At 37.0% G+C, this 19,697-nt stretch overlaps 1 protein-coding gene across 4 annotated transcripts in view; it reads left to right on the top strand.

The window, feature by feature from the left end:
* LOC134210787 (rho-related BTB domain-containing protein 1) overlaps nt 1-19,697 on the top strand; it is a 136,800-nt gene that overhangs the window by 22,625 nt on the left and 94,478 nt on the right. For all 4 annotated transcript variants that reach the window (XM_062687061.1, XM_062687060.1, XM_062687059.1 and 1 more), the window contains exon 2: nt 8,202-8,216. The gene's annotated coding sequence lies outside the window, so the exon portion shown is untranslated. The remainder of the gene's footprint in view (nt 1-8,201; nt 8,217-19,697) is intronic.

The raw sequence follows: 19,697 nt of genomic DNA, 5'->3' as shown, positions 1-19,697 counted from the left end.
CTTATTCTACGGAGGGCAGTGCCCTCAAGTGACTAATATGTTCCATTTGCATCCAGAGAAACGAATCAGGTCTATTAGCGTCCGAAATAATGGGCTTTTACTTCTTATAAGTAGAGGCGTGAGTCGGGCCGCATGAGTCAGCGTTTGTCGTAAATTCGCATTTTTGCCTTTCTCGTATACAAAGTATACGTAAAGGCTATAGCATCACTCCAAAACCGAACTTTTGATAGAAGGCTCGGAGACCCATAGTGTTATATACCAATCGACTCAGCTCGACGAATTGAGGTGATGTCTGTATGTGTGTATGTTTGTATGTGTGTGTGTACAAAAATGTGAGACACACTTTTTGGTACTTAGGATTATTCGATTTGCTCGCAACTAGTTGTTTCCTATTGAAAATTGGCCCGATCGGTCATTGCGTTTCAAAGTTATTGAAAAAACATTGTTTTTCTGCCAAGGGTCCCCCCTTGGAAAAAAAAATCAAAAACGAAAAAAAAATGTTTTTTTTTCAAAAATTGCAGCATCGCATTCAAATGACCGCAAATGCATATAAATTGATGGAAAAAGTAAAATATATCCCCCTAAAGTACTATTTCGACCTCTCTTATGTGTTTTTATTATTTTTTTAATGCGCGAGAAAGGCACCACCAACGCTAGGTGGATTGATCTGGGTTTTTTACCAACGGCTGCATGGAACGGCATGTCGATTATGATTGTGGCTTTTTCTCCGTTTTTTTTTCTGTATTTTCTTGGAAAATTTGTTTGATTTTCCCGGAAAATTCCTCTTACACACTTAACTCATTTCACAGTATTCGGTGAATTTTACCGAAATCTCAACAGCAGAACTGTTCGGTAATTATTTTACAGATTTTTTGTAATTTTTTCCATTATCCAACTGTCAAAATCACCGAAAATCAGTAAAATTATTTACCGAACAGTTCTACTGTTGAGATTTCGGTAAAATTTTACCTAATTCGGCGATTTATTTTAAGTGCGTATGTTCCACGGGAAAATCCTCCAACTTTTGACGATAAATTCCTTTCAAAATCCATGAAAAATCTTCCGATTTTTAACAGGAAATTCCTAATAATCTTCTTCTTCATTGCCATTACATCCTTCAGTGGAAAATTGCAGTCTCGCAGCTTAGTGTTCATTCAGCACTTCCATAGTTATTAACTGCGAGGTTTCTAAGCCAAGTTACCAATTTACCATTTATGCAATTGTATATTATAAAACTAACACGATGATACTTCGAGACAATTTTCAACCCGGATTTTTTTTAACTTCGAATTTCTATTAGAAATTGCTTCAAATTTTCAAGAGAAATGGCTCTGATTTTTTAGGGAAATTCCTTTGAACTTCCACGGGAAATTCCTTCGAATTTCCTCGGGAAATTCCTTCGAATTTCCACGGGAAATTTCTTCGAGTTTCCATGGGAAATTCGTTCGAATTTCCATGGGAAATTCGTTCGAATTTCCACGGGAAATTCGTTCGAATTTCCACGGGAAATTCGTTCGAATTTCCACGGGAAATTCCTTCGAATTTCCACGGGAAATTCCTTCGAATTTCCACGGGAAATTCCTTCGAATTTCCACGGGAAATTCCTTCGAATTTCCACGGAAATTCCTTCAATTTCCACGGAAATTCCTTCGAATTCCACGGAAATTCCTTCGAATTCCACGGAAATTCCTTCGAATTTCCACGGAAATTCCTTCGAATTCCACGGAAATTCCTTCGAATTCCACAGGAAATTCCTTCGAATTCCACGGAAATTCCTTCGAATTCCACGGAAATTCCTTCGAATTCCACAGGAAATTCCTTCGAATTCCACGGAAATTCCTTCGAATTCCACGGAAATTCCTTCGAATTCACGGAAATTCCTTCGAATTTCCACAGGAAATTCCTTCGAATTCCACGGAAATTCCTTCGAATTTCCACGGAAATTCCTTCGAATTTCCACGGAAATTCCTTCGAATTCCACAGGAAATTCCTTCGAATTCACAGGAAATTCCTTCAATTCCACGGAAAATTCCTTCGAATTTCCACAGGATATTCCACGAAATTCCATTGATTTCCCACGGAAATTTCTTCGAATTTCCACGGAAATGCTTTCAATTTTCACTGGAAATTCCTTCAATTTCCACGGAAATTCCTTCAATTTCAAGGGAAATTCCTTCAATTTCCACGGAAATTCCTTCAATTTCCACGGGAAATTCCTTCAATTCCACGGAAATTCCTTCGAATTCCACGGAAATTCCTTCGAATTCCACGGAAATTCCTTCAATTCCACGGAAATTCCTTCGAATTCACGGAAATTCCTTCGAATTTCCACGGAAATTCCTTCGAATTCCACAGGAAATTCCTTCGAATTCCACGGAAATTCCTTCGAATTCCACGGGAAATTCCTTCGAATTCCACGGAAATTCCTTTGAATTCACGGAAATTCCTTCAATTCCACGGAAATTCCTTCAATTCCACGGAAATTCCTTCGAATTTCACGGAAATTCCTTCAATTCCACGGAAATTCCTTCAATTCCACAGGAAATTCCTTCGAATTTCCACGGAAATTCCTTCAATTCCACGGAAATTCCTTCGAATTCACGGAAATTCCTTCGAATTCCACGGAAATTCCTTCGAATTCCACGGAAAATTCCTTCGAATTTCCACGGAAAATTCCTTTAATTTCCACGGAAAATTCCTTTGAATTTCCACGGAAATTCCTTCAATTTCCACAGGAAATTCCTTCAATTTCCACGGAAATTCCTTCGAATTCCACGGAAATTCCTTCAATTCCACAGGAAATTCCTTCGAATTCCACGGAAATTCCTTCGAATTCACGGAAATTCCTTCGAATTTCCACGGAAATTCCTTCGAATTCCACGGAAATTCCTTCGAATTTCCACGGAAATTCCTTCGAATTCCACGGAAATTCCTTCGAATTTCCACAGGAAATTCCTTTGAATTTCCACGGAAATTCCTTCGAATTTCCACGGAAATTCCTTCGAATTTCACGGAAATTCCTTCGAATTTCCTCGAAATTCCTTCGAATTCCTCAGGAAATTCCTTCGAATTCCTCAGGAAATTCCTTCAAATTCCTCGAAATTCCTTCGAATTTCCTCGGGAAATTCCTTCAATTTCCTCGAAATTCCTTTCGAATTCCTCAGGAAATTCCTTCGAATTTCCTCGGAAATTCCTTCGAATTCCTCGGGAAATTCCTTCGAATTCCTCAGGAAATTCCTTCGAATTTCCTCGAAATTCCTTCGAATTCCTCAGGAAATTCCTTTGAATTTCCTTAGGAAATTCCTTCGAATTTTATCAGGAAATTCCTTCGAATTTTATCAGAAAATTCCTTTGAATTTCGGAAATTCCTTCGAATTCCTCGGAAATTCCTTCGAATTCCTCGAAATTCCTTCGAATTTCTCAGGAAATTCCTTCGAATTTCCTCGGGAAATTCCTTCGAATTTCCTCGGGAAATTCCTTCGAAATTCCTTCGAATTTCCTCGGGAAATTCCTTCGAATTTCCTCGGGAAATTCCTTCGAATTTCCTCGGGAAATTCCTTCGAATTTCCTCGGGAAATTCCTTCGAATTTCCTCGGGAAATTCCTTCGAATTGCCACGGGAAATTCCTTCGAATTTCCACGGGAAATTTCTTTGAATTTCCACGGGAAACTTCTTTGAATTTCCACGGGAATTTCCTTCGAATTTCCACGGGAAATTCCTTCGAATTTCCTCGGGAAATTCCTTCGAATTTCCTCGGCAAATCCTTTCTAATTTCCACGGGAAATTCCGTGGAATTTCCTCGGCAAATCCTTTCTAATTTCCACGGGAAATTCCGTGGAATTTCCTCGGGAAATTCCGTGGAATTTCCTCGGCAAATCCTTTCTAATTTCCACGGGAAATTCCGTGGAATTTCCTCGGCAAATCCTTTCTTATTTCCACGGGAAATTCCGTGGAATTTCCACGGGAAATTCCGTGGAATTTCCACGGGAAATTCCTTCGAATTCCCACGGGAATTTCCTTCAAATTCCCACGGGAATTTCCTTCGAATTTCCACGGGAAATTCCAACGAATTTCCACGGGAAATTCCAACGAATTTCCACGGGAAATTCCAACGAATTTCCACGGGAAATTCCAACGAATTTCCACGGGAAATTCCAACGAATTTCCACGGGAAATTCCAACGAATTTCCACGGGAAATTCCAACGAATTTCCACGGGAAATTCCAACGAATTTCCACGGGAAATTCCAACGAATTTCCACGGGAAATTCCAACGAATTTCCACGGGAAATTCCAACGAATTTCCACGGGAAATTCCAACGAATTTCCACGGGAAATTCCAACGAATTTCCACGGGAAATTCCAACGAATTTCCACGGGAAACTCCTTTAATTTTCTACGGGAAATTTCTTCCATTTTCCACGGGAAATTTCTTACAATTTCCACGGAAAGTTCCTTCCAATTTCCACGGGAAACTTCTTCGAATTTCCTAATAATTTTCACGAGAAATTCCTTCGAATTTCCATAGGAAATTCTTTTGATTTTTCACGGGAAATTCCACTGAGGTTCCACGCGAAGTTCTTCCGATTTCTCATGGGATTTTTTTTTCAATTTTTTTGCTGGAAATTCTTCAGAATTTTCAATAATTTTTTTCTGCTCTTTCACTTGAAATTCTTCTAAATTACAACGGTTTTTTATTTCTTTGCATTTTTTTTCAAATTTCATCGAGATATACATTTTAGCCTCAGTGCGCTGAATAATAAACCCATTGTCCACATTGGTTAAACAGTTTACATTTCCCAGTCTAGCAACGCTTCATTTTTTTCTTTCCAGACTCTGGTTTAATAATTTTTACACCAAATATTTTGGTTCCTCATAATCGATCCATTTCAGCAGATGCCCATCACCTGGATATTAACATTTCTTCCATGTGATTCACGGATCGTAAAGATGGAGGTGCCTTTGAAGATTTGCAAAAATATTTAACTCGGTTTAATTGTTTACTTTCGCTTTGAACTAGAGGGACGGTAGCTTCCCTGTTTACTCCCCGTATGTACGAACGACGAAATCACGGCAAGACTCTTCATATTTGATGCGTCTAGTGCCTTTCATATATGCAAGAATAGTGGGGTAATCACCAAGAAGACAAGACAAGAATATTGTGGTTTTTTTGTTTCTATTTAAATTGACTGAAAATCGATGCGTTATTCACTGTGCCAATTTGTAAATTAGTTTTTTGCCTTTCTCGTATACTAAGTTTACGTAAAGGCTATATGTTCGCTGCATAACAAACTTTTTATAGGAGGTCCTGAGTCCCATAGTGTTAGTAACGGATCAACTCAGTTAGACGAATCGAGGTGATTTTTGTGTGTGTATTTGCGCAAAAAGTTGGCACTTACCCTTGACCGATTTCTTAGCAATAGATTGTTTTCTTTTGAAAATTACCAGGATTGGACTATGTTACGAATAAAATACTATTATTTATGAGCAAAAGGAAGGCACCATCATCACTAGGTGGATTAATCAGGGTTTTTATATTGCTAAAACTTTAAAGTTAAAAATATAAATCGCCTTTGCCACGCATCTGACTTGTCATCAAAGTTCCTGATTTTATTTCCGCAGATTTGTTGAATTATCGAAAAGCGATATAAGAGACATGGAAACTGGGAATTTTGAACATAGGTATTTTAAATTTGGGCAGCATAAATATTCAAGTTTGTGAAATATTTTCAAATAAAGGTAACTTTCAATTAATCATCAATACGTTCGGTGCAGCTGTAATGGCAGGATTTTTTAAATATTTATTTCTGTTCGAATGTGCAACTGGTAGGCTGCCGTAATCTGGAAAAGTGACGTAACAGCCATTTTACAACATGCATGTTTTCCATTTTTCTGTTAAAGAGCTTGATGAGTAGTACTCGTTAACACTATTTTTGGAAAATGGCGTATACGTCACTTTTTCAGATTATGGCAGTAGGGGGATTGTTCGAGGCATTCCAAATTACAATTCACTCTGCACAATCAGTACGATGCCACTTGACTAGTAAACGAATGCAACCCGTCAAACTGCAATGAGATAGAATTGCAGTTCAAATAATCGAACGATAATATGCGAATGTTTATTGCTCTAGTGTTTATTTTTAGAAATCTATAAACTGTTAGCGGCCTGGAACGGCTCGGCAGCTTTATTGGGAAGATACGGCGATCCCTACGAGTGATTGGTGCCACACAAATGGTCATCCCTTCGGGATGTGATTGAGATATGGCATCACGTATCGAACGGCCAGGTTCTCGGCTTCGACGCGGAAATATTGAGCCTAGCGGACGAATATATTCCTCGTGTCCAGCGTTAACTGTGATGATGATGGCGTCGACGGCCGGTCGATGAGATCATTGTGATTGAACACCAGGCATATGGAAAGATTTGCTGGTGATTGATTAAAATCAATCGTCATGTGATCGATGGTATGTCATTTAGCATTTCAAGTATCTCCTTCGCTGGTGCCACAAGAGTGATGGAATCTTTCAGTGATTTGTGATACACGGTTTAAGATAGTTTGTTTGAAGTTTCATATGCATAGTCGTTTCATTCAAAATTTGTTCTAGGATTTGTTGTTACGTTATTCCTTATTTAATTTCATCACCGTGTTATAAGTGAAAAGGACTTTTTGAACGAAAATAAAGTGACTAAGGTTGAGGAATTTCAATTTCAATAGAGAAAACTAACTTTACTGACCTTAATAGCGCTGTTATCAAACATAATAATGTTACGGTATTGTACTGCTCATTGTTTTATAATGTCAATTTCGAAATGTCAGTAATTGCCATTTAACTGACATTTTCACGAAGTCCTTCATGACTAAGATAATGTTTCGTTTGTGCAATTTGAAACATAAACACTAGTAAAAAACTAAACATTTAATTTGAAATAATAGTCCGAATGTTATTCCCCATGTGCCTTTCAATTATAGAACTTCAGATTTAATTACATGTGTGCAGCTGGAAAATGCTGCCAGTGTCTAATCCAAAGATTGGTCTGCTGTGCTCCAACTGTCTGCACGTGTCGGTTTGTAATTTAACGCCCTGTTGAGAAGCGCGATTTGCACGCGGAGGCAGTATTCCTGGCGCCAGGACGTGAATTGTTGCCCAGCCGCTGCGGCGTGCTGGTGGGTGACGTGTCGTCCGATATGTACGAGTGGGAGAAAGCTGAATGCTCGTGCCCAAAGAATCCCGACCAGTGCACAATTCTTCCAAACAATAATGTTTTGTAGTTATATAGAACAACTGGCCTTTGTATAGGACAATCCGTGTGAGACGGAATGTCCCTTCGTCATATGCAGTGACGTTTATGAGCCGTGAAAATGAACAAAGCTAGAAGTGGCGTAATGTAGTGGAGCAGTGAATGTTCTAACTGTATTGAAAAGCACGATTCTTAGGGTGTATCGAGCATGTTTGGGACTGGACTGTAGTTTTTTGGTTGCTTAGATTGCAATCCTTCAAGGAGGACACATATTTTTTTTCATATTGCATAGGTGCATCGCTCATCTCTGCTGAGTGATTCTCAAAGAGAGCTTATTTTCATAACATCACATACACATACGAACAGTTCTGCTGTTTCAATACTAGTTTTCATTCGTATTGGCGGGAAATGCAATCGGAAGGGCGGTCTATTTTATGAAACTTGATACACCCTACCAACCGGATTATGTCCAATGCCTAGCTTGTCGGTTATCGAGTCAATATAGACCGCCAATCAGCTGATACTGTTTATTCTTCCGCTTGTTCGCGCCATCATACCCTCATGTAGGTATGTGTAGAAGGTGCCTTCTGTAAGGAAAATAGGATAGTAAGGCGATTTGTTGTAATAGCGCATTATATCAGTTATGTATTTTTGTTTTCAAGTGACAGGTACTAAGCTAACAAATTGCATCACACGACAGTTAGTTGCAATGTTTAATTGGTTGTCAAATTGTTTCATATTAGCTGCTTTACCAAGGAAAAAATATGTAAATCAAGATAATATGTGTGTTTTTAATTGTAGCCCATTCAACCTCGTTACTTCATTTTCCATACCATATCTTGTGAAATTTCCACAAATCTGGATGACAGATGGTGTTCTTCTTCTATCCTTTTTTTCTTTTTGTTTCATCCAAATGTATTTAGTTTGTATATTTCTAACGTTTTGATTTTTTTTCTTTTCAGATACCATATAATCAGGTAAGTTGAATTGTCAGTGAACAAGGCACCAAAATCTATGGGGCTCGATTACCTGTTTGTAAATTATCTAGAAATAGCTATGAGACCACCCCTTGTAGATATTTATAAACAATTCAGATCGGTTTTTGAAGTTACCGTAATAAGATAAGTTTCATTTCATTTCAAAACGCCCTGGAGAAGTATCAGAACAAATTCGGGACAAAAAAATAAATCCGTTTGAAGATTCAAGAAAAACTGGTGATATTCTAGAAGCAAGAGACGGATATGGCTAGGGCTCCGATGCATGGCCAAATAACTGTATTACTGTTGCTTTTTCAATTCAATTCTATCAACATAAACGATCAAAATAGGCTAACAGCTAGCACGAAGCTGGAAGTCTATACTTCAGGGAATTCAGGAACAATAGTTGAAGGTGTATCTCTATGGATCACAAAGGCATTAACTATTATTGAAAAGTTATTAGAGACTTCTGGTTATGCGTGTAGAACTTAGGTCATATGCACCAGGCAATTCTTGAATGACTTTTTGAATCAAAAAAGGGAACAAACCATTGTTAAAAACGAAAACTGTTCTTTTGCTACGCGTGTAGACCTTAAGACTCATGCTTCGGGGAATTCTTGGATGACCCGAAAAGGAACAGTCATTGAAGTCGTATACAGGCGTATGGATGAAAAAGAGCATGAACCATTAAAAAATATTCCTTTAGTTACGCGTGTACTGTACATCCAAAGCCTGTATTCCAGTAATTCTTGGAGCACTTGGAAAGGAACATCTATGGAAGGCGTATTTAATTTGGTTTAATAGATTTACACGACCGTGTAAAAAAAAATCCCATACAAAATTTTTGCATAGTTGCTCAATTTTGCATGATTCGTCGAGAAATCATAAAACTTTTTTTACACGGATTTTCGAATTTTGAACTGAAAACGGACCGCATCCCCCTTGTAAAAAAAAGAAACGGGTATATTTTCTAAAAGAGATGACACAGTTTTGGTTATGCGTGTAGACCTTAAGGCCTATACTCCAGGGAATTATTGGATGATCTGGAAAGGAACAGCTATTGAAGGCGTGTTTTGTTTGGTTAAATAGTTAAAATTGGGCATGAACCATTTTCAAAAAGAGATAACAGCCCTTTGGTTACGCCTGTAGACCCCAAGGCCACGTAAAGAAAAAAACCTTATAAGTTATGGCAAAAATCCATTCGAAATTATCAATGGAATTCAATTGCCACCTAATGAATGATCTTATACTAAAAAGCATATAAAATTCATAAGTTTATGAAAAGTATAAGTTTGGGAACGTATGTGGCTAATCCAATGTATAAGTTTTGTCTATCTCGTTTACAAAGAAGGCTATATTTTTCTTATACATTAACAATACAAAACAGTATTAGAAATATGAATGATAAACAACCATTTTTCTACGTGTATGACGATATAGTTATTGAAGGCGTGACAAATTTCATTCTATGGATTGAAACAGACATGAACTATTTTCAAAAAAAAAAAAGATCTATACTCCAGGAAATTCTTGGATAACCTGAAATGGAGCAGTATTTGAAGGCATATCCAATTTGATTCAACGGTTTGAAAAAGGCTGTGCCATTTTCAAATAAAAAGAACATTCCTCGGTTAGGCGTGTAGATCTCAAGTCATATACTCCAGGGATTTTTTGGATGATTCGGAAAGGAACAGTGATTGAAGGGGCATGAGCAATTTACAAAAAGACGTAACAGTCCTTTGGTTGCGCGTGAAGGCCTTAAGGCCTATACTCCAGGGAATTCTTGGTCGGAAAAGTTATTGAAGGCATATCCAATACGATTCTACGGATTGAAAAGGACATAGATCATTTTCAAAAAAAGATATCATCCCTTTGGTTGCGCGTGTAGACGTTAAGGCCAGTACTCCAGAGAATTCTTGGATGACCTGAAATGGAACAGTTATTGAAGGCGTATTCAATTTGGTTTTCTGGATGAAATAGGGCATGAACCATTTAATAAAACAATCAATCCTTTGGTTACGCGTTTGGATACGGTTAGGTTAGATTACGTAATTAGGTCTATACTCCAGGGAATTTTTGGATGAAATGAAAAGTAACAGCTGTTGAAGGCTTATCCAATTTGGTTTACTAGATCAAATAGGACTTGAACCATTTTTAAAAAGAGATGACAGCCCTTTGGTTACGTGTGTAGACCTTAAGGTCTATATTCTAAGGAATTTTTGGAAGAACTGAAACGGAACAGTTATTGAAGGCAAATCCAATTTGGTTTCATGGATCAAATAGGATATGAACCAGTTTTTAAAAGTGATATCAGCCCTTTGGTTATGTGTGTAGATCTTTTAAGGTCTTGGTTACACTTGTAGACTCCAGGGAATTCTTGAATGACCTAAAATGAAACACTTGTTGAAGATGCAAAACAGCTACTTAGTTCTTTGGGTTTCTAAGAGTGGTTTCTTATAGGTTTACTTTTGAATGTCAATAATGCTTAAAATTCTTTTTACGTCACGTGCCGTAAAAAAAAGGACGTAAAACGAAAGGACGTATAAAAAAGTGCTGTAAAAAGAGGGTTGATTGTAAATTTACAAATAACGAAATCATGGAGGGTTGATTGTATATGACTTTAAATCAAATCTGTGTGTTCTATTTGTTTTATAATTTTATGGATTTTTAGGAATGCATGGAGCAACTTCAAATAGCTGCGGCTATGATTGATAATTTTCAAAAAGTTTCCCAATTATCTCGTATAGTACTTAAAATTAATCAACAGTTTATTCTACCCCTGTCAAGTTTTACAAAATAAAGAAATCAATTCCAAACTTTCGCTCGCCGTTTAAACACCACCGTACCGGACTAAATCTTTCTACTTTACAAAAGGGTATGATCAAATAAACACCTACCTGAAAATCATTACAGCTCCCGATTTAAGAGATCCTGTAAGAGATCTTCATCCTGGGCGGCTGCTCGCTTTAGTCCTGACCTCGAACCAGGTCAGATTCCTGGCTAATTCTTTTATTTCTTTGATGAGATTGAGGTTGCAATGTCCTGCCAGATTCCAGTCCAGCGTTTACTCGCAGATTTCGTCTTCGCTTTTTCGTAATGTGCAGCCGATGCACCTCCATATAAAGTTGAAGGGGTTGTTCGTGTAGACATCCAATGTTTTGGTCTTTTTGACGTTGGTGGTAAGACCAGCCGTTCGGCCAGATCGTTCAGCTTACTCTGCATATCAGAGCGCCGTTGCACTAGTAGAGCAATATTATCTACCAAATCACAGTCGTTTAGATGCTCAATAGCAATACGCTGCCAGAGCCAGTCCACAGTGTTTGGTACACGATCAATCGCACCCGCCATGATCTCGTCGATCACGATTAGGAACAGTAGTGGATATAGAATTCCTCACTCCGGCGACTACCCGAATGGGGCCAAACAAAGCTACGTTATGCAGGATTCTGCACGTAAAAGTTTCGTACTGCGCTTCGATGAGGCTGACGATTTTGTCCGGGACTGTCCGTTTAAGGGCGCCCACTGATTTTTGTGGTTCAGACGATCGAAAACAAATCGTAGTCAATGAATAGCAGATAGAGGGACTCTTGGGATTCGTTGACCTGCTTCAGAATGATACGGAGCTTGACAGGGTCTTCCGGCATAGAATCCGACCTACTGCCGCCAAAGAATTGCATCAATATTTTCCTGAATCCGGACTAGGATAACTTTGTATTGAACTTTGGGAATGGTACACAGCAACATAATGACTTGCCAGTTATCGCATACAGTCAGGTCATCCTTTTTTCCATTATCACAAAATAAACTATGCAGTAGTTGAGCGGATGTCCTGTGAAGGACCTCACGTATGGTACATGAGTGAAGTGTTTGCGATGGTATCCACCGCTTGGAATTCACTCTCTTTGCAGCTCGTGAGCCAGAATCTGATTTGGCGTTTGCTCTACTTTTGACTTTTGAAATAGAAACAGAAATTGAATTTAGTATTATTTGCTGTGGATTACCTCAAGAATCGAATTAGATAGGATCGATCGTCCACAGCATGTGAACTGAACCCATTTGTAAAGAAAATGATGCATTTAATTTCCCATGAATCATTGCCACTTTCTGACAGACAGAAATGTGCATAGATAAAGCAACAGACACTTGCAGTTACTATAACTTTCTTCTGGGTTCCTCTCTTTATTACATGCCATAAAATTCACTTGACCGTCTGCTGACTCCGAGGGTTCTTTCCCGCGCTGGCAGAGTAGGTAGTAGTTGCTAGTTCTAGTCTACGATTGCATTATGTCGATGCAATTGAAATGGTCGGTCAAGTACTCGATTCGGGCAGCAGCGCATAAAGCTCTCTCGCTCTAGAAGGCATGATCTAATTTAATAACGACAAATCGTGCCGCAATAAATGCACAAGATGTGCGGTCTACTGGAGCACGTACTTTGAGGCACCGTGTGTAATAAAATCGCTTGCAGGACGGTCCGATGAGTTCACGGTTGACATAAGCTGCACTATATATATTGTTTTTCTTTGTGAATGAGCTTTGAGAGTATTAAACTAATGCACTATAGTTAACGATTATTGTGTTTGGTTGTTTTCCTCTATCAACACACTAGAGTCTATTTATGATAAAACTTTTAAGAATACGCAAGTAGTACCTTTCGGACTCCATGAAGGAACCAAGATTCATTGGTATTCTGTATCGAAGCTTATACTAATAACGAACAAAGATTGATTTTTTTAATAGGTATGGAAATATATCTTCAGCTGATTCATTACATTATAAACAGTGTACGTTTGACTCGACTTATCTGATTATCTGGCCACTTTAAGACCACAATCTACTATACATATATGTAAGATAGGAATGCAGTTGAAATTAAAATTACATCATCACATACAACAAATTACATACATCAATTTCAAGCGATTGTATCCGGATTTTTTAAACCCCATTTTAATAGAGTTTTCAGTTATAGCACGGGAAGCACTGGTTCTGATGATGCATTTCAACTTGTTCTATAGGTTCTACACAGCTGTGCGGTACCCTACACAAAATGAGCGAGAGCAAAACGCGAATCATCACTTCTCTGTGGGGGTTGCCTATCCAACTATGTTTTTTTCGCACTTGTATACAAGTTGTATACTTGTTATGATTCGGAACAGTTTTTGCCTTTCTTTTATCGTTGTTCGTTATCTATTGAGAGCGATTTTTGCAAACCCTGCCCATCATCCGTATTGAACTGGTTAAAGCAGTATTATGCAGAATCATTTTCAAAGGATTATGATTTTTTTAAGAATGAGAATTAGGCATTTGGAATCAATCAATCACTAATTTTTACATTATTATTTTTAGATGGTATTAAAAAAATAAGTTAGAGACAATTACCACATGAGTTGACGAGCTTTTATCAGTTCAAAATTTCGTCCTGGTAAACTTATAGTAAATAAAAAATCGCAAAAATAAAATTTAGAAAAAATGTTGATCATCGACGATTTTCTGCAAACCCTATTTTAAAATTGCCATTTTACTTTTTTTGGGAAATTGTTCTCTACATTCTTAGATGCAATGGTGATGTCTGCCCGACCAGTAGATAGTAACAGATTTATATCAGAACTTGTTATTCTGTTACAGCAGTTTTTTATAACAGCGGTTGTTATAAAACTTGTACCATTAGTAGTTAAAATAACAAAAATTGTAACAAAATCTCTTCTAGTTTTAACAAAAATATTACTAAATATGTTATCAATTGAACAAAAATATAACTCGAAGTGTTACATAAAAAGTGATGAAAATAGCTTAAACTATAAAATTTGTGTTATTGAAAAGATTAGGATGATCCATAATGTAGACAATTAACTTTGTCCAGCTGGTTCAACTTTGAATGAAGGTTCAAGTTATACCGAAGGTGGTACCATTGTTTTTTTTCCAATTCCTGTCTACCAAAAATGTAGGCAATTTTTTTCGGTAAAAATAAACATAACACATTATGTTATAATCATGTTATGGCGATCATGAAATTTTCTTTCCTCCATCTTTGACAGAGAATTCAAAACAAAATTATTGCAAGTTTTGTTATTTGTAACACAAATTGATATAATTTTAATAAAATCTTGTTATGACTAACTGGTCGGGTGATCACTCTACGACACTATCCATAATTCCATAAACCCAGAGGCGCGGCCACGTCTCGAGACGTGGGTAGGACAAAACGTCGAAAATACATTTTCTAGACCCAAATAATATTTTGGAACGTTGAAACTTGAATTTACTTACATAAAGAAAAATGAAGGCGAAGCTGTGCATGTTCTACCTATTACTGGAGTATCAAATGTATAAAATACTTTTAAGGAATTTCATGAACTTTCCGCAGATCCTCTTGAAATTCAAGAGATTTTCTCGGACATCCTTAGATAAGTTATGATACTCCCTATGGCTATTAAATGTTTTTAATCAGTACTATTTAAGGGGTTTTCAGAAATCTCAAGAATAATGTTACCATGAATTTTAGACGTATTTTTTTGTAACTTCTAAGATTGCATGCAACGAGGAATATTTGTGATTCCTATAGATTTCAATAAACTTTTAGAAGCTTCCAGAATTGTTTTTCTTATACTACATGTGGCTTGCTACCACATGTCCGAATGTGCTACAATTAGATAATCAACGTTTGTTAAATTCACCTGCCTTCTGTCAATGCTTATAAATATATTTTGGCTTTTTCAGTCTGATATATTCAAACGGGTTTATATTTGCATTGCCCGACGTTCCGACCCAAAAAAGACCCAATAAACGGCAATGCGAATATAAACCCGTTTGAATATAACAGACTGAAAAAGCCAAAATATATCAATAAACACCCCAGTCGGACTGTAATCAATGTATATAAAATTTTAGAAATTTTCTGAGCCTTCCTGAGCTATAAGAAATAATTAGTACTTCTAAAAATATTTTAATAATTTTGTGGAAGATTAGAAAATACTTAAAACTTCAAGACTTCTTGGAAAATCTTTATACATCATTGAGCACATTGGAATAGGAAGAATTCATCGCGGACACTGAGGAGCCTTTTCGGAAAAGATGGTTTCTTTATAACCCGGAAGCTCAAATCTCTGATTAACTTTGAAATATTTGAAGGTTTTTTTTATATCCAGAAATTTAAACAGTATGGATAGTATTAGATTCTTCAGTTGTCCATATGGTATGTTCTTACTATAATCATGGGTAGGACAATGCTTTGACTGTCCTACCCAGGTCTTTTCATGCGTAGGACATGTCCTACCTGTCCCACCCACTCCCGGCGCCACTGAAACCCAAAATGCCATTACCCCGAAAGCCACTACCCCAAACGCCATTATCCCGAATGGGACACTACCCCCAATTAGTCATTATTTTTAGCTTATACTTCCTTTCAATGAAAAAAAAATGTGACTCAATAAAAGTTTATTTAGATTTCATATGTTATTTTTGTGCATGTCAATTGTTTTACGAATTAATTAATAGCAAGGCGACTCCAGTGAAGTAAGTAAACATTTTTTACGAGAATATTAACCGTGGATTCGGTTTGTTTTTTCTAGACCTGTGTCAAGACAATACAGAAAGGAATGAAAGATTCTTGTTCTGGACAATCCCGTGCCATTTAGTTTGGTCCTCTTTAAGATTATTTTAGGAGTGGGGAAGATTGTGCAGCACGTTCCCATGCACAATATAGAGATAAGAGTAAAATATTGGGCTTTAGATGACTCGCAAACATGGAATTGAGGCTTTAGTGAGTAAAAATTTAGCTTCTGCAGTCAGTGGAATGGGCGAGCGAGATATTTAAGGTTTTTTTATGTGAATTTTTGAAAACTTCATCTCATCTGTTTGTTTTTTTATATTATTTTTCAAAGACAATAGTTTGCAGTAGCCAAATAATAATATATCTATTTGATGTTGGGTGGCTCATGCGCATGTATTGCGCTTTGCTCCGGTCGAAGCAAGCGAGATCTTCAATAGTTTGCAATTACTGCCCTTCTACGCATAATTGTCCCATGTTTGATTTTGAAGATATCAACTTTTTATCACCGAGCGGTCTATTTTCATGCGTTTTTCCGTAAACTTAAAAAAAATACCGAACTTTGTTCGTAAAATTAGTGAATAAGAATTTGTTGTATACAAGAGCGGTGATTATTTGAACTGTATTCACTGATAATATGCTTCAAACCTGTCCACTTTTAGTGGTGAATATGAGCAGTTTTAAGGATCTTCGTCTTGAGTGATAGCACTGTAAACTAAAACATTCAACCACATAAAGAGTAAAAATTTATAAATAAAGTATGAGGCAACATATGAGGATAAGCAGAACTAATATGCGTAGAAATCAGCAAACACGGGCTTTATTTGGGGCCGTACACTTATTACGTAAGCATTTTTTCTGGGTTTTTTGACCCCCCTCCCCCCATGTAAGATTTTTTCCATACAAAAGATTTTTCATTTATATGGCGCGTAAGATATTGACAGACCCCCCCTCACCCCATAAGTGCTTACGTAATATGTGTACGGCCCCTTTCTCGGCATAACTGTCCCGCTAAACTATTCTCATGAATTATCGAACAAGTACACGTTTAAAATCAATAACACAGAGATGTGTTTGCTTCACACAAAACGGACCTAATGCAGAACAACACCTAGATGAGCGACAGTTACACAGGCACAAAAATGTGAATCGAGATAAATGATCCTTGGTAGCTAAAACGATATCCTATCCCCAGACAATCGTGGAGATGCAGAGGTATATTTGGTCTCTAGTAGCAACGAGAGTCGGACTAACAATTCTCGCGCTTAGTTTCATAGGGGCGTAACTGTATTGATCGATTTGTCTTAATCGATTTTATATTTTATTAATAACTTAATTGTTTCAAATGCTACAACCGTGATTATTGATTCTGGTGCAAGATACAATCATCCTTCATCACAACAAACTTTTAAATCATCGACAATCTAGCGCAATTCGGTACAATAATAAAAAGAAAACATCGACGAAGAGAAATCGATCTATACAGTTACGCCCCTATGAAACTAAGCGCGAGAATTCTTTCTTTCCTATATGATTGTAAGGACGTGGCCGGCGCCGTTATTGACTTTAAATATTTGAGCTCCAGAAACGTGTACATTGAGAATGGGTAGCTAATGTCATTCCCTATTTATTGTGTTCTCTGTACAATTTCGTAAGTTCTAGTCAATCACGGAGGGAATAGCAACTACGAATTGTGCTATCATAATGCTCATGCTCTGTTTGTCTTTTTATCTTATTTTTCAAAGAAGGATTCACGTGATGAATGTAAAAAAATGAAATAAAACACGCTGATAAAAACCTAAATAAAAACAAAGCAGGATTTATTGGTTTAACCCGTTAACGCCCAGTGATCTATTTATACCGTCAAGTCGCCATTCACCGTGCATTTTAGGCAATTAAGCAAATCTTAGAGCTCTCCAAATAATTTAAATTGAAAATTATACTCTCGAACACCGTCACGAACCTTAAATAATTGTTTTAATTCGAATTAAAATCAAAAACTATCTGTTTTTGGCAAGATAGATGGTTGTAGATAATTTCTCAGTGATATATTAGGGTATCCTTTCGCCGTGTTAGGGCACCATTCACCGTGTGGGTAGGTACCCATTCACCGTACATAAGAACTTTTCATTTAAATTAATTAAAATTAGAATTTAAACATTGATTTTAAAATGTTATTCGTGTTTTTCATTTAGTTAAACATAAACATGTGAAGTTTATGTACATAAATGACATAATCAAAAGAATTATATTGGAGATGCAGAAATTAATGCTCATTAGCGTCACGTAACTCTTATGACCAACAAGTCATCCCCGGAAAACCATTGCTTCTGCTCAACCTGTACAACATAATGGCGGTATCATTCATAGTACTCACGATCAAGATTTTTTTATGTACATAAAAAAAATCTTGCTCACGATTTCGATGGCCGGTGAATAGTCACAGTTATTTTCTGGGGGATCCATTCGCCGTGCATTTTTATTTGGTGGAGAATGAAGTGTTACCGACATTTTCGGTTTAATTTTATACGTAAAATAAAAAAACAAACCTGACACTTCAATTGCATGGGTATTTAGAGGTAAAGAACAATAAAACATTCACCTTTTCCACTGATATTGAGCGAGCGCAGATTATACTTGATGGTCGAAAACAAAGGTGGAATCAGACAGCCGCAGGATGTTAACAAATTCTAACGTCATAACAGCTGTTGGAACAGTTATATTTCACAGTTATTACTCTTTTGAACTTCTTTAATGGTGCTGATGTTGAAAAAAAGTATTTTTCAATATTTTCGTAAACATAATGAAAATTACTTTGAACCCCACGGTGAATGGCGACCTAACGGTAGATCAGTTACATTTTTTATATCTGTTGGCAAGTTTTAGCTCAAAAGCTATACATGTCTTCGTCAATATTGTTCTATGAATTAATATCTTTCATATGGTGAACAATTTAAATTTGAACTGACTCACAAGGTGGCATAGGCGTCCATAGAAAACTGAACTTTTTCATACAAAAATCAAGTAATGAGTAGTGAACGTTCAAACAGCATCACTCTATATCTCAAAAACCTGACTAGTTAGCCACATGGAGTCTTCAGCAAAGTTGTTCAGAGTACCTTGGCGGGTCAGAAACTGATCCAAATAATTCTGAATTTTTGTACGAGGTGGCGCTAGTGAGCATCCAAACTTCTCCTACATAAAACATCAATTTGTATCTCAAGAACCTGACTAGTTAGCTATATGGAGTCTTCAGCAAAGTTGTTCAGAGTATCTTGGCGGTTCAACAGCTGATCCAAATAATTCTGATTTTTTGCATAAGGTGGCGTTAGTGAGCATCCAAACTTCTTCTACATGAAACATCAATCTGTATCTCAAGATCCTGATAAGTGAGCTATATGGAGTCATGAGCAAAGTTGTTTAGAACATCTTGGCGGTTCAAGAAATGATCGAAATAATTCTGAATTTTTGTATGAGGTGGCGCTAGTGAGCATCCAAACTTCTTCTGCATAAAACATCAATCTGTATCTCAAGAACCTGATAAGTAAGCTATATGGAATCTTCAACAAAGTTGTTTAGAGCATCTTAACGGTTCGAGAAATGATCGAAATAATTCTGAATTTTTGCATTAGGTGGCGCTAGTGAGCATCCAAACTTCTTCTGCATAAAACATCAATCTGTATCTCAAGAACCTGATTAGTTAGCTACATGGAGTCTTCAGCAAAGTTGTTCAGAGTACCTTGGCGGGTCAAGAACTGATCCAAATAATTCTGATTTTTTACGAGGTGGCGTTATTGAGCATCCAAACTTCTTCTGCATAAACCATCAATCTGTATATCAAGAACCTGATAAGTAAGCTATATGGAATCTTCAGCAAAGTTGCTTAGAGCATCTAGGCGGTTCAAGAAATGATCGAAATAATTCTGAATTTTT

Source organism: Armigeres subalbatus, chromosome 2 (assembly GCF_024139115.2).
Source record: "Armigeres subalbatus isolate Guangzhou_Male chromosome 2, GZ_Asu_2, whole genome shotgun sequence".
In the NCBI taxonomy this organism is placed as follows: Eukaryota; Metazoa; Arthropoda; class Insecta; order Diptera; family Culicidae; genus Armigeres; species Armigeres subalbatus.
This window is presented reverse-complemented; position numbering and strand designations above follow the sequence as displayed.